We start from the raw sequence: 23,979 nt of genomic DNA, 5'->3' as shown, positions 1-23,979 counted from the left end.
CCGTATGCCCTGACAAATATCCATTTTTGATTTGCCTATTAATTCATTTATGCTAGCAATGATGTTCATTTTCAATCTAAATGTTTATTACTTTAAGGCACTGATTTAATGCTTTTATAACAAAAAATGTTTATTTTAAAATTAGCCTTAGGAATTAGACAGTAAATATCATTATAATTTGTCAGTTTGCTAATTGCTTTAATATTTTATATTTGTACATATATAAGTGATAAGCATTTACCAAATTACTCGTTGGACTTAAGACATATGTCAGCATACCCAAGTCTAGTCAATTGCTGAAAATCAAAATAAAACTAAATCTCATTGTGATATCAGAGCACCTCCTTCTATTCTCCTTATAATAGCAAAATTTCCATCTTTAGGCATGTTGAAATTGTGAATCTTCCTACTTTGTAGGGGTCTATGACCCTTGAGCAGCTCAAATAAGTGAAAAGTAATAGGAAAATTAAATTTTTACACAGCACTTGTTGGTGTGAGGGCAGACTCCAAAGTTTTTCTGCCACGGCAATGAATACCATAATTGTTGGGGATAGCAAATTAGTTTTATCAAAACAACACTTATCATATGACAATGTGTTGATTTGAATTTTATTCTTTTTGTGTTTGCTTTTACATTAAATTTGATCTATTTTTGTGGTGGCATGAAAGCTATTTGCAGGAAGAGTTTATACTTAGCTCTGTGATTATAGATATTATTTGGAGTATTAATTTGATTTGCAGAATTCAAATCATTTATTTGGCAATTAAATAACAACTTTTTTCTTACTTAGAACATGTAACTATACTTCATTCGCTATTACCATTTAGCCACATGTTAGGAGACACTGGGTCTTATTGTTTTATAAGTACTTAGTATATTCTACATCCTTTATAAATAAATAATCATTATTGGTCCTCTAGTAACATTGCATTAATGAATTTCCTTCAAGGTGATAGAGAAATTTCTATCATAAAAAATTTGAAAATGGAATTTAAAACCACATAAATAACTGGATCCTAATTATTTACATAATGCTACAAATTATAACCATTTAAAATATATCAAATGAATACATTATATTTGGAAAATTTCTTGGGACATTTATAAGTTGTCTAAGGCTATTTCAAACCAACTTAATAACTACTGCCATTGTATACCAGGGATAATTACCAAGTTACTTAACAGACTCCCTGTTCACATATTTATCAAATTCCTGGCAATCAATTTATCAATTTCCTGGAAAATTTAATTGATCAAAGTGCCTGATTAACATCAGGAAATATAATAGACCCAGCCTATGGTAATTTTTTCATGGCTATTGAATAATTATTCTTCAGGTGTCAGTATTGTTGAAATTAAATACAAAATGGAGACCAGACTTCAAAATTCCCTGAGCAGACAAAACCATTTAAGCCATGTGAACCGAACTAAATCTAGCTTATTTCATGAACATAGATGAAAATTAACTTAGGTTCTTTCTCGTAAATGCCTCTGATAATCATAAAAGAAACTTAAGTTCTCTTCCGAAAATAGTATGAGATAATCCCTTTCAACAAATCCCCTGCCATTTGGAAACCCCTATTGTAATGACCAATCATTGTAAAGCTTAAACAACTTCTCCACTTTCATCCTATAAGCCATCTTGTAATGTCATGCCTGTGAACTCCATATCAGTTTTGAATTTGAAAGCTCTCAGTTCACAGACTATTCCTATATGCACAATAGACTCCTACTAAATACTACTTTGTTTATCTGTGGCATTAATTTTCATATTTCTGAATTTTTGACTTTATCATCATATGATGAAAAGACTACATGAAAAAAGAGACACCATAAAAATCACTTAAACATACATTTCATATCCATGGCAAATCTGGGTTTAAACCATGAGCCAGAAACAATTTTGGTTTTGGTTACAAATAGCAATGGAGAGTGTAAGTTTCTACTTTCAGTCTTAAAAAAAGTAAAGGAAACCATTTTTAAGGCAGGAAATAAAATCAATTGAATGGAAACAAGTTGTTATGTCTCCATAGTGTAAACCCATGACTCAGATGCCAGTTTACACTATTATATTTAAAGTTAATTTGTTAAACTGGATATTTGGTGATTGAATGCTGTAAGTTACACAGAGTATTTTAGGACAATGGTGACTTTTTAATTCTAAAGATGATATTTTGTAAACAGTGCCAGCAATATTTTAGACGTTTAGCCAAATGATACCATTTTAAGGATTCTAAGTATTTTTTTAAATAGATTTATTTATTTATTTATTTTTGGCTGCATTGGGTCTTTGTTGCTGTGCATGGGCTTTCTCTAGGTATGAGGGCTTCAATACTTGTGGCACACAGGCTCAGTAGTTGTGGCACACGGGCTTGGTTGCTCTGCCACATGTGGGATCTTCCCAGGCCAGGGCTCGAACCTGTGTCCCCTGCATTGGCAGGTGGATTCTTATCCACTGCACCACCAGGGAAGTCCCAATTCTAAGTATTGCAAAAGAAGCTAGCTGATTACTAACAGCCTTTCTCAGTTTTTACCTGTATGATTTGAGCAGATGTCAAAGTAATTTGAGTCTCTGTGAGCTCATCTACAAAGCTGTAGGACTGGTCTTGGTGATTTCTAAGCCTGTATACATAAAATTACATTTGTCTCTAGAAAGACAAAACTGTGTGATCTCCCTTATATGTGAAATCTGAAAAAGTCTAGCTCATTGAATAAGAGTAGAAATGTGGTTTCCAGGGGTTGGGGGCTGGGGAACTGGGGAGATGTTAGTAAAATGTTACAAACTTTCAGTTATAAATACATAATTTATATATATATAAATTTAGTTATAAATAATAATTAATATTTCATCATCCTGGATTCTTCTGTTTCTTTGTATCTCTGGGTACCCTTCAGTCTCCATTCTAGAAGTCTGGAAAAGGATTTCTCAGACTCCTGAGAGCTGCCCCTCGTAGGCGGGTAGAACGGAGCAGCTCGCGATGAGACTCGACTCTGGGGATCTAGTGTATAGCATGGTGATTATAGTTAATAATATTGTATTGTGCACTTGAAATTTGTTGAGAGAGTAGATCTTAAGGGTTGTCACCACACACACACACACACACACGCAGACACACAAATGGTAGCCATGTGAAATGATGGATGTGTTAATTAACTTGATTATGGTAATCATTTCACAATGTAGTATATGTATATTAAACCATGTTGAACCCCTTTAAAAAATCACATTGTATAACCTAATTGTATGCAACTTTTGTCAACTGTACCTCAATAAAGCTGGAAAAAAGTACAATAAAAATTAGAAAATAAAATAATTTAATAAGGAAAACAATGTAAGAAATGACATTATATGTGTCTCTAATTTTAATATTAATGAATTTACTCATTCAAATTACTCACATAAACAAAAATCAAATCTAAGTAGAATATATATGGTGACACAAAAAGACAGAATTTAGAGTAAAAAGATAATGAAGATTCTTTTTTAAAAATGTTGATGTTGGTAGCATAAAAATCTCTGAAAAGATCATTTGGCTTTTGGAGAATGCCAAGGATACTCATCACTTGGCTTCATACACAATGATATGCATAAATTGAAAGTCTATGCTTGAAGGCTACTTTTTTTTCTAATTATAACATTAAAATATGTCCTATTATGCTGTATTTAGTGTACCTTATTATTGTTTGCTATTTTGTGTCATAAAATATAATTATTACATGTACACATTATGCAATTATAAAATTATCAGTGTTTCCTTAATTAAAATGGAATATTCTTCTCAGTGAAGAGAGAATTTATTTAATATTAATGAATGAAAATATAAACACAGAGAAGAGGTCAGGCATTAAAGCTCTTGATGTGATATGTAAAAGCAACTAATGGTCAGCTAGAATAATGTTAGAAAATGATGAATTTGAGGTATAAATGATTGTTTTCAAAGCAGAACTGCATTCCTCAGAGCTCAAGTTTCCTCAAGCATGCATTGAATATTACAAGTATCTGGGGCTTTATCCCTCAAAACCTACCCAAACCAAAGCAATTCTTTCTTTCTTTTTTTTTTTTTTTTTAACATCTTTATTGGAATATAATTGCTTTGCCATGGTGTGGTAGTTTCTGCTTTATAACAAAGTGAATCAGTTATACATATACATATGTCCCCGTATCTCTTCCCTCTTGCATCTCCCTCCCTCCTACCCTCCCTATCCCACCCCTCTAGGTGGTCACAAAGCACGGAGCTGATCTCCCTGTGCTATGCGGCTGCTTCCCACTAGCTATCTATTTTACGTTTGGTAGTGTATATATGTCCATGCCACTCTCTTACTTTGTCCTAGCTTACCCTTCCCCTTCCCCGTATCCTCAAGTCCATTCTCTAGTAGGTCTGCATCTTTATTCCCATCTTGCCCCTAGGTTCTTCTGACCAGTTTTCTTCTTTTCTTTTTTTTAGATTCCATATATATGTGTTGGCATACGGCATTTATTTTTTTCTTTCTGACTTACTTCACTCTGTATGATGGTCTCTAGGTCCATCCACCTCACTACAAACAACTCAGTTTCATTCCTTTTTATGGCTGAGTAATATTCCATAATATTCCATTGTATATATGTGCCACATCTTCTTTATTCATTCATCTGTGGATGGGTACTTAGGTTGATTCCATGTCTTGGCTATTATAAATAGAGCTGCAATGAACGTTTTGGTACATGACTCTTTTTGAATTATGGTTTTCTCAGGGTATATGCCCAGTAGTGGGATTGCTGGGTCGTATGGTAGTTCTATTTTTAGTTTTTTAAGGAACATCCATACTGTTCTCCATAGGGGCTGTATCAATTTACATTCCCATCAACAGTGCAAGAGGGTTCCCTTTTCTCCACACCCTCTCCAGCATTTATTGTTTGTAGATTTTTTGATGATGGCCATTCTGACCGGTGTGAGATGATATCTCATTGTAGTTTTGATTTGCATTTCTCTAATGATTAATGATGTTGAGCATTCTTTCATGTGTTTGTTGGCAATCTGTATATCTTCTTTGGAGAAATGTCTATTTAGGTCTTCTTCCCATTTTTGGATTGGGTTGTTTGTTTGTTTGATATTGAGCTGCATGAGTTGCTTGTATGTTTTGGAGATTAATTCTTTGTCAGTTGCTTCATTTGCAAATATTTTCTCCCATTCTGAGGGTTGCCTTTTCGTCTTGTTTATGGTTTCCTTTGCTGTGCAAAAGCTTTGAAGTTTCATTAGGTCCCATTTCTTTATTTTTGTTTTTATTTCCATTTCTCTAGGAGGTGGGTCAAAAAGGATCTTGCTGTGATTTATGTCATAGAGTGTTCTGCCTATGTTTTCCTCTAAGAGTTTGATGGTGTCTGGCCTTACATTTAGGCAGAAGAATGGATAAGTGACCTGGAAGATAAAATAGTGGAAATAACTACTGCAGAGCAGAATAAAGAAAAAAGAATGAAAAGAATTGAGGACAGTCTCAGAGACCTCTGGGACAACATTAAACGCACCAAAATTCGAATTATAGGGGTCCCAGAATAAGAAGAGAAAAAGAAAGGGACTGAGAAAGTATTTGAAGAGATTATAGTTGAAAATTCCCTAATATGGGACAGGAAATGTTAATCAAGTCCAGGAAGCACAGAGAGTCCCATACAGGATAAATCCAAGGAGAAACCTGCCAAGACACATATTAAACAAACTATCAAAAATTAAATACAAAGAACAAATATTAAAAGCAACAAGGGAAAAACAACAAAAAACACATAAGGGAATCCCCATAAGGTTAACAGCTGATCTTTCAGCAGAAACTCTGCAAGCCAGAAGGGAGTGGCAGGACATATTTAAAGGGATGAAGGAGAAAAACCTACAACCAAGATTACTTTACCCAGCAAGGATCTCATTCAGATTTGACAGAGTAATTAAAAGCTTTGCAGACAAGCAAAAGCTGAGAGAGTTCAGCACCACCAAACCAGCTTTACAACAAATGCTAAAGGAACTTCTCTAGGCAGGAAACACAAGAGAAGGAAAAGACCTACAATAATAAACCCCAAACAATTAAGAAAATGGTAATAGGAACATACATATTGATAATTACCTTAAATGTAAATGGATTAAATGCTCCAACCAAAAGACATAAACTGGCTGAATGGATACAAAAGCAATTCTACTTTTATCTGTCTGCTTTATTGATCTTATTAAAATTTGTCACTCAAAAGTTTTCAAGATCAAAACTATTTGAAAATATTTTACTGCTGTAGAATATTAGAGTACTTCTTTCCACTAATGTGTTTAATGGGAAGATATGCATTGCACATGATTATTGAGCATGGTATTTATTAAATAATCGTCTTATTTATAGATCAATAGTTTTAAAAGGTTTTATCATTGATATTTATTGTAAAGCATTTATTATGCTTGTTTACTATATGTGTTGTGATCACATATTTCTTCAAGTTCTTAAAAGTAACATATAATTGCCATTGAAATACATTTTATTAAATTAAGACAGACATGATTGTGTTAAAATAAAGAGCATCAAATAAATGAATCTTCTTAATATTTTCAAATTTACAAATATGTTTCAGTACTAAATAGTAGTTTTCTATTTGTGTCAGTGCTTTAAAATTACTAATTTAAAATAATTACTCTAATAGTAAATAAGGTAGTTAATGAGGTTTTAAAAATTAAACTTCTTTCTTTCACCATTTATAAAAGAAACCTAACCTTAGCTTTATCTATTTTTATATGACTCAGTCATAATTTCTAATATTTTAATGTTCAATCCATATAAGATTTATTTTTATGTATGAGCTGAGATAGAAATCTATATTTATTTTAATAGATTGCTAATTGTCCTATATTTTGAGCAATCTATTTTCCACACATTTAAATGACCATTTTTATTACATATGAACTGTAATGACAAGTGCTACAGGTACTGAAAAGTATTTTATTCCATAAACTTAGATGTTGACATAGCCAATTTCCATTCTGAAGTAAATACCAGATGGAGTCATAAACATTTAAATAATCAGAAAACCTCATCTGGATGAAGCCAGCCATGGTGAGGATGTAAAGAGAGAAAAGAGCTATCATGGAATACCAATGAGCAAGATATTTAAGAGATTAGAAAGCAGGTGAGAGCAGTGTAGGAGAAAATCTAAGGTAGCTGCTCCCCATAAGCTAAAAGCTGTGCACTCTGGAGAGCAGAAGTAAAAACCAGAAGTAAAATACACTTTCAAAAGTTACCGTATGAGAAAAAATATGTGTCCTTTGTCTTTAGTAACAAAGGTATTGTAACTTTGGCCAGAGTAGTTTCAGAGAAGTGATGGACCAAAACTCTGAGACTTGAAATGCTGCTTCTGAAACATTGCAGAACATTGAGATCTAGAAACTGGGCACCTGAATTTTTTTCACAGAATTTGTATACAGAATTAGTGTTAGGATGGCACTGAATTTAATTGCCCACAAATAAATGAAATAGAATGAAGTAAAATCACAAAAACAAAGAAACAGCTATTCACATGAAATATATTCACAGTGTACTGACTTCAAATGGTTACACTTTAATTGTTTCTCAAATGTAAGATTTTTTTTTTCTCGATTTTGGGGGCAAAAGGTGTATCCTCAAAATTTGTTTAAGCAGGGGACTCGTTCTGTTTAAGAATAAGTCCTAAAGAAATTACATTGAAAATATGTATAACTGTTTTCTTCCCCTATGGAGCGTCTCAAATGGCCTATAATCCAGATAGATTGAGATGTACTGCTATAGAAGATAGATTACTATGATTGTAATAATAAAACTCCATTTTTAATAACATGCTTACATTGAGAATTACATATAATTGTGCAAATGACAGGTATATCGCACAGCCTCAGTAAACGCTATTTATTATTAAGCTTGACCTTAAAACTGAATAGAATTTTCATATTGGATAACAGTGATGGAGGGAAGATGTAATGGTTAGAGGTGGTAAAGTAATCAGAGATCAAAATAAAAACTCAAGAAGCTTGAAAATACAAGGTGTGTCCAGAAAATACCTTAGGTCTTTGGAAATATTCTTATGCCTCTACTGATATATCATCCATTCAGGGAGGACACATCAAGTTATTTATTTAAAATGTAATTTGCATCAAATTATTTAAAATGTAATGGCATAAGTTAGACCCTGTGGATACAAACTCAAGTCCTATTTCATGCTCTCAAGGAGTTTGCAGTTTAGTGAGATTTAGGGAAATAGCAAGAGAATGAAATTGAAAGTGTATTTTTGAGGGGTTTTGTAGGAAATGAGAGTTTTTGAGGAAGAGAATGGCAGGATGGCAGTGTTGAGATAGCTCAGCACATCTAAGGATTAGATCAGCAAATGAGCCCACAAGTTCTGGTAAGAAGTCAGGAGGGCAGAAACTTTGACATTCTCCCTAGACTGTCATCCCTGGCAGTCCCAAATGAGCATTTCAAACCTTAGTGAAAAAAAATATCATTGATCAGCCTTTAAATGTAATCATTCATTTCATTGTTGTTTTAGTTTTATACAAGAAAAGTTATGAACTAGGAAAGTAAGAATAGTCTATTAGCATTTCCTGTATTTTAACAGTTTCTGTTCCTTCCCTTTTTTTTTCCCGAAGTTTTGATTTGGCTGAAACACTTAAATGAAACCCACCTCTAAGGGAAGTGTAGAACATCTGAATCACATTCTGAAGTCAGGCCATTTTGTATTATTAACCAAAATTTCAGAAACAGAGATCTGAGTGAAATAAAAAGGTGTTTATTTGGGGTATGTTAGGACGGCAGCTCGGGAGACATAGATTCAAGAAGTTCTTAAATTGTGTTCCACCTGACTACAAAATGGAGGAGGCTTATAAAGGCAAAAAACTGCAAGGCCACAATTAGTTACCTGAGTTGTTTATACATATATACCACATCTTCTTTATCCATTCATCTATTGATGGGCGCTTAGGTTGCTTCCATATCTTGGCAATTGTAAATAATGCTGTTATGAACATTGGGGTGCATGTATCTTTTCAAATTAGTGTTTTTGTTTTTTTCGGCTATATACTCAGGAGTGGAATTGCTGGGTCATATGGTAGCTCTACTTAGTTTTTTGAGGAACCTCCGTACTGTTTTCCACAGTGGCTGCATCAATTTACATTCCCACCAACAGAGTAGAAGGGTTTCCTTTTCTCCACATCCTCGCCATTTGTTATTTGTGGTCTTTTTGATGATAGCCATTCCGACAGGTATGAGGTAATATCTCATTGTGGTTTTGATTTACGTTTCTCTGATGATTAATGATACTGAGCATCTTTTCATGTGGCTGTTGGCCATCTGTATGTCTTCTTTGAAAAAATGTCTATTCAGTCTTCTGCCTATTTTTTAATTGGTTTGTTTGTTTTTTTGGTGTTGAGTTGTATGAGCTGTTAATATATTTTGGATATTAACCCCTTATTGGTCATATCATTTGCAAATATTTTTTCCCATTCAGTAGGTCGTTTTTTGGTTTTGTCAGTGGTTTTGCTGTGCAAAAGCTTTTAAGTTTAATTAAGTTCCCTTTGTTTATTTTTGCTTTTATTTCCTTTGCTTTAGGAGACAGATCCCCAAAAAATTTGCTATGATTTATGTCAAGGGTGATCTGCCATGTTTTCCTCTAGGAGTTTTATGGTTTCCAGTCTTACATTTAGGTCTTTAATCCATTTTGAGTTTATTTTGTATATGGTGTTATAAAACGTTCTAATTTCCTCCTGTTACATTGTAGCTGTCCTGTTTTCCCAGCATCATCTATTGAAGAGACTACAGGTGTTGTTTTAAAAAACAGCTGGTATCCTTGGGTTTGGTATAGTTCACAGAAACTTCAAGTTCTCAGTGGTGCAGGGACATGTCTGAAACCAGGTCCTCAGTGGTTGCTCAACTCCATTTTTGTATGTCCTATGACTACTTCATTACAATTCCAGTCTGTTGTCAGTATTGATGAGGAGTCAGAAATACTTGATGTATAACATAATGCAATTCTCACTCAATTTTCATGAGTTTGTTATATTTATCTCTATGTATATGTGTGTTTCTCACTCCTCTTCTAGCTGTGGCAATACTTTGAGAGACTAAAAGCCTCAACTTTTTCAGCATTCCTGGTCTCTCTGTGGAATCTACTGCAGACAAGATTTCTTTTTATGTTGTGTGCAGAGTTGAAAAGGCAAGTCCCAGTGGTACGTAACTGTTCCAGTCTCCAGGACTTCTGCTACTGCTTTCATCTTCTCTCTTTTCTTCATGTCTCCAGGCTTAGTCATGGTATACCTATTTTAGTAATGCAAATTTCCCTTGTGCTTTGCTTTTTTTTGGTATTTTGTCTTTGATCTTCGGTCTAAGATATTCCTTATAACATATCATGCCTATACTCTGTATGCTTTAATACCATTGGGATTAATCATTTTTCAGATTTCAGATTAGGACTAACTTGTTCAACACACAGAACGCTGCAACATCTCATTCAGCTGGTTCTTCTAAATTTGACCCAAGGCAATTCTTTTATTATCAGTGTCTCTGTTTCTAAGGAAGCTCTTTCTGTTTGAAATAGGGCATAATTATTTGGGGTTAATTATTGAGTAATTGGTTTTAATCGTATCTTACATAAATACTCCAGGTGTTTTTCCAAGTTGTTCAACAATGGTAAAACCTATTGGTTTACTTAAATATCCTATTTTTCTCTAATTTTTTAATTGTTATATATGCCAAACAAATGTGTACTTATTGAAAAACAAAACAAATACATCAATTATGGGGAAAATAAGAGTGCTTTTAAATTTTATATTAAAGTCTACCTTTTGTAGATGGTTTTAAAAATATACACATTTATCTATTTTCCACTATTTTAAATTGTGCCCTTGTGATTTTTTTTTTTTCTGCTTAAACCTTCCCAGCTTTATTATGAGTTGGATGTTAATTTCTCTGCTACACTCAAAGGTATGTCTTTATTTTTCTGTAAATATTTTAAAAATGAGTGAACATAGAATTATGAAAGTTTTATTATGTTTAATTCTGGAAATCACACTTTTTTGGTTTTATAATAGTTGATCAAATTATGCCAAAACACATTCAAGTGAAATTTCAGTTATATGTGTCTACTGATTCCTGGGGTAAAAGATAGTAAGTTTAAAGATATTGATTCCATTTGATATTATTTATTCTCTAATACTTGTAATAAATTCTAGCTTTCTTTAAAACCTATATTTGGAATTTATTTTCTTAAAATATAGATTTTCAAATATTACACTATGAAGATCCATTGAGATAAGTAAAAAAGCAGTGCATTTCATCTGGTTCCTAAAGGAACAAATATTTTTAAAATATTTTTAAAGTATCACCAAGCCTCTGTCTTGTGTTATTAGAAAAAGGAAGAGCATCAAATGTTACAGATTCTTTGATATGAAGATTTGTGATAGTTTAACACCAATGTAAAGGGTCTAATCTTTCCACTTCTCTCTTTCCCTCACAATGTTGCTATGTTTCTTAATCACAGATCAGATCACAGCATTCCCTTGCTATGTAGTATTAAGCAAATGGCTCATACCTTAGTAACATTTGAATCACACTAACAAAAAAAAAAAAAAAAAAAAAAACTACCAAAAAGTTCTTCAGTCTGAACCAAGGTTGGTGTGATAATATAAATTTGAACTGCTAGCCCTGAAGACAACCTCAATTTTTAAAAACTAAATTCTATTTCTCTGCCCAACAATTTGGTGGTATAATTCTATTTATTCAACAAATAATTACTGATTATATACAGTGTGTCAGTAATATGTGAGGTATTGAAGATCAATATGCACATAAGATCTAGCTTTGCATGAAAAATTCTTTCAGTCTGCTAAGAGGGACAGCCCAATGGACAGCACACTCTGTGAGATGTTCTATATGGTAGACTACTGCCTAGGAAGTCATAAGAGCAAAAAAATAAAAATAAAAATAAAAAAAATAAAAAATTGGAGGGAAGGAGCACACTTACGCTGCAGTGTATAAAGGAATCTTCAGAGAAATGATGTCAGGAGTGAGAGTATATGAGGTGGATGGGACTGGAAACAGCATTCCAGAGCAATGTAACTTCATCTGTCAATCTATGGAGCCATGAGAAGGACCAGGAACCCACATGTTGTACACTGTTTGCCATGCTGGGCAAAGAGCTCATTTCAGTGATGCTGGAGATGAACAGAAGAGAGAAGCTGAGATGGAACAATGGAGAGTTTTCCACACCACTCTAAGGTTAATGAACTCTTTTTTTTTCCTCAAGTTTTTCAAGTTCATTAGCATACACAACAACTTATTCCTAATGTGAAATAATTTATTGTAAGTAAGATGTCTGGTCTTCTTAATTTTTGTCAAGGTGGTGATATTGGTAGCATATCTGAAGTCATCTAATATATTTTAGCTAATTTTCTTTATTTAGAAAAGAAAGCTATACAAATACATATACATAACTGCTCTCTATAGGAAAATCCTGGGAGTATCATCTATTTTTCATGTCCTCTTCTCCAGGGATCTGACTTTATCTGACATCGATATTGAGTACTCCTCTTAGTTACCAGATGCCCAAGAAATCCTTTGTATGATCCATATGTAACATCTGGAACTCTAAGACTTTTTCTTCAACTTCAATGTACTAATAGAAATTTCAAATCCCCTCATAAAACTGAAATTAGGACAATAAGGAACAAATATTATCTCAGAAATATAAATAATGAATCAGATACATAGAGTTGACATGGCATCTACTTTCAATAGGAACAGAGAGGTAGAATGAAAACTTCCTTACTTAGGATGCTAAGTAGCTAATAATATATACTAAATATAGGAGATCTGTGATGCCTAGTGAAGAGTGAAAAAACTCATGGCCTAATAATTCATTTTCTTATTACCAGGTGAAAGATTGATATTCAAGGAACTTACATGAGTGGAAGAGGAACACATATGGATAAAAGAGGAAGTTTTAAGCATATTTTAAATGTAACACAGAGGGACCTTGATAAGAACTGCAGAAAACTGCACCTGGCAAGCAGCAATTGGAAAGAAGGTGTTTCGTTTTGAGTAATGATTTCTGGCCAGTTCTCAAACCAAAGAGTTAAAAACAGCCGTGTCTACACATAGTTACAGCAGCCACATATTAGAGGATCCTTTTTAGTTATTCATGGCTTCATGATGAGAGTGGGAGGTAAGCCTGCCTGGCCAGTGATAACCTATACTCTATGGAGGCTTTTAGAAGGATGCTCTTTGTTACAGTTTAGTGATTTCAAATGTACCAATTGTAATTACAGAGGAGACTCTACCATTTTAAGGCCTGGTAAGCTTTATATGACAGGGGATAAGCCAAAATTAAAATTAAATTATACCCACTTAAAGAAAAGAGATGGAACCATATTCTTTTTACATTCTACATCTATAATTTAGCATGCGAGTTCAGATACACCCGGCAATGGATTTCTTATTCTCAGTTACCTTGTGGGTGTAAAAGCATGGTTAAAACCAACTCAAAATATATAACTGTAATATCTGTCTTTCAATACTTTAACTTTAATTCTACTGAAATGATAAGTAATCATTATAGCTGGAATTCTTAATTGAGAAATGTGGGAAGGTTCCCTAAAACCAGAAAAACAGGAGAAAAATTTTGGACTTTTCCAGAAGAAACATTAATTCCAGTGATCAGTGGACAATCTCAATATTTTTATTAGTGTAATGGAGTACACAGAGACAAGGAAATAATCTTTGAAACTGGTAAGTACAACCTCATATAGTTATCCAAGCTGCATGGTAGAAATATTCCAGCAGAGTTTTACCACTAATTTTCTGAGCATTTCTAAAGCTGAATGGACTTAGAATTATTCAATAAGAATATGTCCCAAATCAATTAGTTTTAGGTTAATGTTTAATTTAGGTTAATGTCTAATGTTAGTAAGGTCACATACTATAAGCCCTAAACATATGAATCACGTGATTTAACAAAAACAAAACCCATTTCCACTGTTGTCCTGAATCAGTGAGGACAAAATAAAACATATATAATTTTTATATTCACATTATTAGAATACTTACTTACTTGCCAGACATCAATATCCTACAAAAGAGTCATTTCTCAAGTTATTTCTGGGACTTTCTCAAGATATAGATCTCTGAATAGATTCCTTTATTCTGGCCCTCTTTGCTGTTTGTGCCAATGCCGACCCTCATGCCATGACCACTGTCCTGGACAGATCTGTCCTCAGCTGACTAGCACCACCCGTGTTCTTACTTTTGCCTCAGGACTCAGAGTTGATATCTGAGCTGCTGCTGTCACGGCCACTGCCACACTATAATTACATAATTACATAATTATGCCTAGACTAGCTCCACATCGATATAATAATAGGAGCTTACTGTTTCTTCTTCCAGCCCCACTCCAGGTACACTTCAGGTTTTTCAAGTCTCAGAGCCCAAGTTAATACATTAAAACCCCAGAGACAGGTAGAAATCCCTGCCTCTATCATATCAGTCTCATTGTTCTCCCCAGAATTAACTAGTTCATAGAGTGTTTGACTACGGAATCGTTGAAACCCTTAACAAGGAAAAAAGAGTATGTGCCTCATCCATTAATATGCAATCTCATCCTCTAGCCCAAAGGAGGCTCTTAAAATATAAATAAAGTGGCTGCTATGAACGTTTGCATGAGGATTTTTTTCCTTTTTGTTTTTGTTTTTTTTGTGTGTGTGTGGACATATGTTTTCATTTCTCAGGAGTAATTACTATGTAGGCAACTCAGTAATTTTATTCTTAGGTGTTTACCCAAGAGAAATGAAAACATATTTTTGTAGACAGACTTCTATATGAATGTTCATGAAAGTTTTATTCATCACAGTAAAAAACAAAAAAAAAATCAAAAAACTGGAAACAATACAATATCTCTTGACAAGAGAATGGATTTAAAAAAATGTAGTCCAATAACTGATTCACTTTGTTATAAAGCAGAAACTAACACACCATTGTAAAGCAATTATACTTCAATAAAGATGTTTAAAAAAAAAAGTAGTCCATTCATACAGTAGAAATCAACTCAGAAATAAAAATAAATGAACTTTTGAAATTGCATTAACATAGGTGAATCTCTCCAGCATCATACTGAGTAAAAACAGCTAGGCACAGGAGAATGTGCAATGTATGGTTCCATTTCCATGAAATTCTAGAACAGGCAAAATAAAGTTATGGTGGTATAAATCAGATCAATGATAGCCTGGGGTGGGGAAGTGAAGGTGCGAGAATCAACTGCAAAGATAGAAACGCTACATTTTGATTGGGTTGAGGTCACTTAAATCTGTGAATTTTATCATAGGTGAATTATTTCTCAATAAAGTTGGTTTAAGATCGGGAAATATATCTTCTCAAGGTCTGAGTCACTCAGTTATTATCCTACTACTCCTATCTTTAATAGCTCTTTACCGAAAGCATTTTCATACGCATATTCTCATTTGATTTTACAACTACACCCATCTCCTATATATTAAATAGGGCAGACATTACTACCCTATTTTGCATGCTTTTGTATATTTTGAAACATGATGGACTTGCCTGGACTTGGCTTCTTTTCTCAGCTCAAAGTCATTGTACCTACTAATGCAATATACAATAACTCATGTTTACTAATAGAGAACAGAATTCAAAGAAGTTTCTTTGTGATAGCCAATAGAAAAAAGAGGAAAAGAGGAAAAGACTTTGCCTTCTTTACCCTTTTCACTACATTTATAATGATAAGCTAGTTTTGACTTGTGTTAACTTATCATTTTGAAGCTTGACTTGAGTTAGAAGGTGATATATCCTTGATTTATGCAAACAGTATCTAACCTCTATATCACATAATAACTTATGACATTCCCTAATTATACCTCTTCATCTTCTTACCATCTGGTCATTTCCTCACAGGGTATATTTTCTAAAGCTATTTCCAAAACTACATTTTTTTATGTTTTGAAATGCTTCACAAATCATCTTTATTCTTTCCACTTGGTATTTTTAGCCTTATCTCAATGTTGCCACTGTTGAATTGCAAAAGGTTTTCCATTAGGAATGGTACTAACTTTAAAATGATGTCCCTGAAATAACAGCACAGAAGTATTATTTATTTTCTCTTTTGGCAAGGAAAATATACTGCAACAACTTTATAAACTTCTTCAGCAAAGTCAACCAAGAACCATTTACAACATATGCTGTATGCACAAGGGCAGTACTTTGGCTTGAATCTTAACTAATTGTGCGTTACAGCAAATAAAACTTTAAAAGTGTTTTCAAAGGTAAGTATGCCATAAAACTTGCATTCATTTCATAAAATCCATCATAAACAAATTTCCCATTGTCACTGAAATGATCACTGCTCCCATTGTCACTAGGTTTAGTCTTTTTAGCAAAGACACTGAAATTAGACCGTCAAGGAAAATCAGATTATTTTGGCTAATCTTTTAGTAGATAAAAGCATATGTGCACAATCGCACACAATCTCTTCTATTTTAATTTAGGCAAAGGTTTTTTGTTTCTTTATATAGCTTATATATCCAAAATATTGCACCAGATTAATTTTGTTCCCCAAGGATAATTAACGAATGATATTTTCCTTAATCTCTGCACATACTCAGTAAAAGTTTTAACCAAAATATTATCCTATTAAAAAAAAATCATACACTTTTTAAAACATATGTAACATGACATTGGCCATATCCTGAAACTCAGAAATATTTGTGACCAGAGAAAAGACTCATAATGGGGCTACTTAAATTGAAAAACTATGCTTCTGAAAGTAATAAGTAATATTTGCTTATAAGAACTTCACATTTTTTTCAGAGAGTGTCTATGTCTATTAGTTAACATATTTTTTTGCAGTGATCTTAGTAAATAGGATAATGGGGAAATACCTAGTACATTAACTCTCCCAGTTTATAATTCTGTATCATTGAGAAGATGCTTTCAATGAAATTTCCTTTCATGTAAATCTGATAATGGTTCTTCTTAAACTGGCAAAATATGAAATAATTTGGGAACAGTTTTCAGTAATTAATAGAAAAAAACCCCCAGGAATCTGACTTTGTACATGCAGCCACAGGTCAACTATATTGTTTTGAATAATGTGAGTTCCTCTCTTCCTCTTAGTCCTTCATTTTAGACATCTCCTGCCCCCCTACTTTAAGATATCCTTCCAGGTACAGAGACAATTGTTGTAACCATTTGCTTTTATCCCCTCATCTGACTCCCTCAATTTCGTGTGCTTAATGTTCTCCATTTGGGTAGCACTTCAGAGGAGCTGATTCTGGACAGAAGGAAATTAGGAGACCCACCATTCTCAGAAAGTCCTTGAGTTGGTATCAAGTTGTTTCTAGTGCCCCGTGCCTAGGTTCTGACCTCAAAGAGCATGCAATTAGCCTGGGTTCTTTCACTTTTTTTTTTTGCTTCTTTTCTTAACCAATTTTTTTGTCTGAGTACCAGAAACATGCTTATCCACACTACAATTTGTGCCATGGACCACTATTTCAGCTGACTTCTTAGACCTGCCCTTCATTGCCCAGTTTTATAAAATTAGCCTGTGACTTCCCTTTTGTCTCCTTTATGCTGCCCACATGCTTGCTTCTCTTATCTTGAGAAACTCCTGCCCATTTCTATGTGTCTGAACTTAGGCCTTCGTCCCCCCTTCTGTCCCTCAAATCCCCATCAGTCCTGTCCTGATGCCTCCCAAGTCCCAGCTTGACAAATCTGTAGATTGCTTTAGTGAAGACAATTTAAGTTGTAGGGAGGGTTGGCATGAAAAAGAATTGAGGATGTTTGGATCTGGGGAGGGGGAAGGGTAAGCTGGGAAGAAGTGAGAGAGTGGCACTGACATATACACACTACCAAATGTAAAATAGATAGCTAGTGGGAAGCAGCTGCATAGCACAGGGAGATCAGCTCGGTGCTTTGTGACCACCTAGAGGGGTGGGATAGGGTGGGTGGGAGGGAGACGCAAGAGGGAGGAGATATGGGGGTATATGTATATGTATAGCTGATTCACTTTGTTATACAGCAGAAACTAACACAACAATGTAAAGCAATTATACTCCAATAAAGATGTTTAAAAAATAATTGCAGAATAGGAGCCAAAGGTAACACTATATTCTTTATTAGTGGAGTTTTTATTTAATAAAACTGTAAGACAAGAAAAAAATAAAAGAAAAAAGAGAGAGTAATTCAGTTAACACTGAACTAACTGTATATTAAGCAGGTTTTGTAAATGAAGTCCAGCCCAACTTCCTAATTGTGTTGTACAGTTTTTGCCTGATTTTGTTCTTTTAGTTTATGTAGTTCTAAATAGTGACAATATAGTCATCCTGTAGCTATAATTTTAGTGTACTTGTTCTTCTGGAGTGGATATTTATACCTAACATAATATCACAGAATCAACTGAATTGTATCCTGAAGAAATGAGTGCTGAGAGATGGCCAATTTAAAAAAAAGAAAAAGATTATTTGGCGAAAAGCATTTGGAGTTATGATTCATATACCCCACTCTTTTGGAGGTGTTTACAATGCACTTTATTATATTAAGATCCTCCAGTTTAAAAAATATATATATTTGTTTAAACCATTATGTCTCAAAGTTATTTGGGAAACTTTGGAAGGGAACCACCCTATTCTCCTCTTTTGTGGGAGTGTATAATAGTTATTATACTGTTCTACATAATAAACTTTGGAACAACCATCCCTAGATCTAAGTTGATTTCCTGTCTATGTTATCACTAATTCTGGAAATGGGTAGAAATGGTCTCTGAGTACTATGTTTCAAGAACTTTGACTGCTTATCTTATGCATTCTGCTTAGTACTCAACTTCCAACTCAGTGACTACCAATTTTGTTGAACCCCTGTAGCTTGGTAATAGTAGAAAGAGCCTGTGTGTGGGATCCAAATAAAGATAGATCTATTTCTTGATTTCTCTGTTTACTATCTTTGTAGGCTTAGGTAACTTCATTAAACTCCAAGTCTCAGATTTCTCATCTGGAAAACAGCCTTAATGGACTTACCTTCTTGTCCTGCAGAGAATTAAATGAGATAAGATACATTAGGTACACAGCCCAGTTTCTAGAACATAGCATTCAATAAATGCTAGCAGTTGCTGAGAGCCCTTTCTGAATACTTTCTGAAAGTCATTGCTCTGTATAGTATTCGTTTAAAATTCTTTCTGAGCACATCATAGAATTGAAAATCATGAATTCAGACTTGTGCTATATGTGAGGAAATAAACACATGGTTTTTAAATGTCCTTTTGTGATATAATAGATTTACCTAAAAACTTAGTTAAAATTTCAGTTAAATTTAATACTCAGAAGAGAGAATGCTTATATTAGATAACGTTATTTAATATAATTCTTGTTGATAAAGGTACATCAACATTTCTTTTCATCTACTTTTGAGTCAAAACATCAAGGAACACTTGGGAGAAAGCTTACATACACTTTCAGAATATTTTATTTTTATGATTTTGTTATTTCATATTATATTTGAGGGATCATTAAGCTTTAAAATTGAAATTATTCTAATATTAAATTTGAATATATTTAATCTTGCATTTTATATGGTACTCTGTTTCCTTCAGACATGTCTAGCCTCCTATTTGATTAAAAGTATATAAATATATTCAAAATAAGAGAACACTTTTCACATGTTTTGGGAGAAAATAATGAATACTGAAACTTAAAGAAAGCTGTGAAGAAAAGATTGAGTTTTAAAAAATGGAAAGCCCCATTCAGAACATAACATATATAAATAGATAGAGGTAGGTAACATATTGATTTCAAACATGGCTTTTAAAGATTCATATATCCTGAGGCCTGATATTCAGATCCTCCTTCAGACTGAGACTTTACCTGACAACTCACAGCCCAGTCCTCTTCAGGAATTTCCTGCAGCCAAAGGAAGCTGCCTCTTCCACAGTGACATGCTCTTTCCAGGGCAACCAGCATCCCAAGATAGTTCTTATGAGGGTTTCAAAAGACCCAGGCCCATATATCTGAAAAAGATAAAAATTCTAATTTGAAAAGATGTATGCACCCCAATGTTCATAGCAGCACTATTTACAATAGTCAAGATATGAAAGCAACCTGAATGTTCATCAATACATGAATGGATAAAGAAGATGTGGCACATATATACAGTGGAGTATTACTCAGCCATAAAAAAGAAAAAAATAATGCCATTTGCAGCAACATTGGTGGACCTAGACATTCTCATACTAAGTGAGGTAAATCAGAGAAAGACAAATATCATACAATATCATTTATATCTTAAAAAAATGATACAAATGAACTTATTTACAAAGTGGAAATAGACACAGACATAGAAAACAATTTATGGTTTCCAAAGGAGAAAGACTTGGAGTGGGATAAATTAGGAATTTGGGATTAACAGATACACACTACTATACATAAAATAAACAAGGACCTACTGTATAGCACAGGGAACTATATTCAATAGCTTGTAATAACCTATAATGGAAAAGAATCTGAAAAAAAAGAATCTGAAATATATATATATATCTATATATATAACTGAATCACTTTGCTGTACCCCTGAAACATTGTAAATTGACTATACTTTAATTTAAAAAATAAATGCCCAGGCCCCCTGGTGTCAAAAATGACAAATCTGAAGAGTGCTACAGCTCCGGAGCCCCCTGAATGAGTGATTGAGACCTCTGTTGCTACTGTCCGTCCAGTCTTGCTTCCCTTTCCTCACATGAGGGGCATGAGGAAACACCTTCTATTAAACCTATTGCTTGCAAACCTGATTTTCAGTCTGTTTCCCTAAGGAAACCAACCGACACGAATTCCAAAAGAAGTTGTGACAAATGATTCAGTCCCAACTCAAAGCACTTATATCTCTTCAACCACGTTGTATCCACAAGCCTCTATTTCGTTTGTTTGTTTGTTTTTTAAGTGAATAGTGAGGTAGAAAAAGCTATACCAATAGGAAATGGAAGAGTCATGACAGAAATAATTGTGCGTAATCATGTAAAGTAATGCATTTCTAATAGGAAACATTTCTGAAAGCTCTACTATTCCCAACAATTTTTAAATGTTAGTAAGTACAGACAGTTAAGTCAATTACATCTTTCCATATTTATTCAGGTGAAACTGATATACGAAGGTCTCGCATTCCCTGTTACCCTTTCATCGTTCCTGGAAATCACACACACAAAGTCACTCTTTGTAATATGCTCTCAAACGTAGTAAACACAGTAGTTCAATAGTTTTCATTAGTTTATTGTCAGGAGGTGATTTGGATTAACACTCTATCTAAATAGCAACCCCAGTGACAGGTAAGTACTGATTCCATTGAAAGCAATGCACTGCATAATAAAAAGTATGGATATACTTTAGTAGTGGAGAAAGAACTGCATTTGGTTCCTGGACAACCAACCAGAGGAAGAAAGAATAACAAGGGAAAAGAATGACAAGGACAATAAAGGGATACTTCACTGTATATCAGCTAGATATATTCTATTCCTAAAAGACATTTAAGCATGCATGTTTACCTGAAGAAAAAAATAAAAGCCCATAACTTAAACAAAGAGAAGAACAACGCTTATGGATTATGAGTTTAGTGCCAAGTGTTTAACATGGAAACAAAACCTTGGGAGAAAAGATTCAGACCCAGCTCTTAATTCATGTGTAACCTCATGAAATCTAACATGAATTTTTTTCCTGGGGGTTTGATCTAATTATTTACAGCCTCTTAGGCTCAGACTCCTCTATGATTTGAAAGCAACTTCAGATTCTATATTTGGATACCTATATTACTAGTGTCTATAAACTGTTAAGAATTCTAAAAAGAAGAATCTGAAGATTATAGTAAATAAGAGCTTATACTATAAGAAAAATAAACAGTGCCCTTGTTCTTAAGAAAAACTTACCTGAGTTGGTAGATACTGTGTTCCCAGGACAGACAGAAACACATTAAATCCTAGTTTCTCCATCTATTTGCTCTGTGATCTTGGAAGTCCCTTAGCAGATCAGAAACGTGACTTTCTCAAATGGGGATGATAAATTACTCACCTCATAGAATACTTACAATAATTGAATAAGATTTGGTATGCAAAGTGTTTAGTACAGAGTTTGAAAGGTAGATTAACAGTTCACCAAATGTTAATTATTTATTTGAGCTCTTCCAATAATTGAAATTTATTATTAATCTTACCTTAACACTTAAGTCTAACACTTTTCCCATAATCCTGATTTATTTTAATCAAAATCAATCATTGGAAAATTAATATTATATTTTAAATATATTTGTATAATGAATAATTATGGTTTCAATACATAATTAAACATATGTAAATATTACAAATAAATTTTTTTTAATCCTTATTTTTCTCCATAGGGCTCTGTAAATATTATTAAGATGATAAATTATATAATTTTGCAGTTCTTTCTCATCTAATCTGAGCATTGTGTAGCACTAGTTAGAATTTAATTACTCAGATATATTCTAGAACTGATTTTCAACTGCCATATTATGATTTTGGTCTCTTGAAATCTTTTTAGAGCCTCATATAAAGTACAAATATGGAGTCTGGGCAAGATGGTGGAAGAGTAAGATGCGGAGATCACCTTCCTTCCCACAGATACATTAGAAATACATCTACACGTGGAACTGCTCCTACAGAACACCTACTGAACGCTGGCAGAAAACGTCAGACCTCCCAAAAGGCAAGAAACACCCCACGTACTTGGGTAGGGCAAAAGAAAAAAGAAATAACAGAGACAAAAGAATAGGGACAGGACCTGCACCAGTGGGAGGGAGCCGTGAAGGAGGAGAGGTTTCCACACTCTAGGAAGCCCCTTCACTGACAGAGACACGGGTTGTCGGGGGGAAGCTTCGGAGCCACGGAGGAGAGCACAGCCACAGGGGTGCGGAGGGCAAAGCGGAGAGATTCCTGCACGGAGGCTTGGCGCCGAGCAGCACTCACCAGCCCGAGAGGCTTGTCTGCTCACCCGCCGGGGCGGGCGGGGCTGGGAGCTGAGGCTCGGGCTTCGGTCGGATCGCAGGGAGAGGACTGGGGCTGGCGGCGTGAACACAGCCTGAAGGGGTTGGCGCACCACAGCTAGCCGGGAGGGAGTCCGGGAAAAGGTCTGCAGCTGCCGAACAGGCAAGAGACTTTTTCTTGCCTCTTTGTTTCGCTGCGCGCAAGGAGAGGGGATTCAGACCGCCGCCTAAACGAACTCCAGAGATGGGCGCGAGCCGCAGCGAGCAGCGCAGGCCCCAGAGACGGGCATGAGACGCTAAGGCTGCTGCTGCCGCCACCAAAAAGCCTGTGTGCGAGCACAGGTCACTTTCCACACCGCCTCTCCCAGGAGCCGGTGCAGCCAGCCACTGCCAGGGTCCCGGGATCCAGGGACAACTTTCCCAGGAGAACGCACGGCGCGCCTCAGGCTGGTGCAACGTCACACCGGCCTCTGCCGCCGCAGGCTCGCCCCGCCTCCTCCGTACCACTCCCTCCCCCCGGCCTGAGTGAGCCAAGGCCCGGAAGCAGCTGCTCCTTTAACCCCGTTCTGTCTGGGCGGGGAACAGACGCCCTCAGGCGACCTACACGCAGAGGCAGGTCCAAATCCAAAGCTGAACCCTGGGAGCTGTACAAACAAAGAAGAGAAACGGAAATCTCTCCCAGCAGCCTCAGAAGCAGCGGATTAAAGCTCCACAAACAACTTGATGTACTTGCACCTGTTGAATACCTGAATAGACAACGAATCATCCCAAATTCAGGAGGTGGACTTTGGGAGCAGGATATATTAATTTTTCCCCTTTTCCTTTTTTTGTGAGTGTATATGTGTATGCTTCTGGGTGAGATTTTGTCTGTATAGCTTTGCTTTCACCATTTGTCCTAGGGTCCGGTCTGTCCATTTTTTTTTTTTTTTCATGTTTTTTACTTAAAAAAATTTTTTTTTCTTAATAATTTTTTCCTT

General features: G+C 34.8%; 1 long non-coding RNA gene across 1 annotated transcript in view; it reads right to left on the bottom strand.

Annotated features, from left to right (window-relative positions):
• The window catches only part of LOC130708761 (uncharacterized), a 36,202-nt gene that overhangs the window by 4,694 nt on the left and 7,529 nt on the right, over positions 1–23,979 (bottom strand). Inside the window, exon 2 of the long non-coding RNA XR_009009134.1 lies at positions 19,885–20,027. This is a non-coding gene — a long non-coding RNA (uncharacterized LOC130708761). The remainder of the gene's footprint in view (positions 1–19,884; positions 20,028–23,979) is intronic.

The sequence above is a fragment of the Balaenoptera acutorostrata genome, chromosome 8 (genome assembly GCF_949987535.1).
Source record: "Balaenoptera acutorostrata chromosome 8, mBalAcu1.1, whole genome shotgun sequence".
Classification (NCBI taxonomy): Eukaryota; Metazoa; Chordata; class Mammalia; order Artiodactyla; family Balaenopteridae; genus Balaenoptera; species Balaenoptera acutorostrata.
Note: the sequence above shows the minus strand (reverse complement) of the source record. Positions and strands in the feature narration are given on the sequence as shown.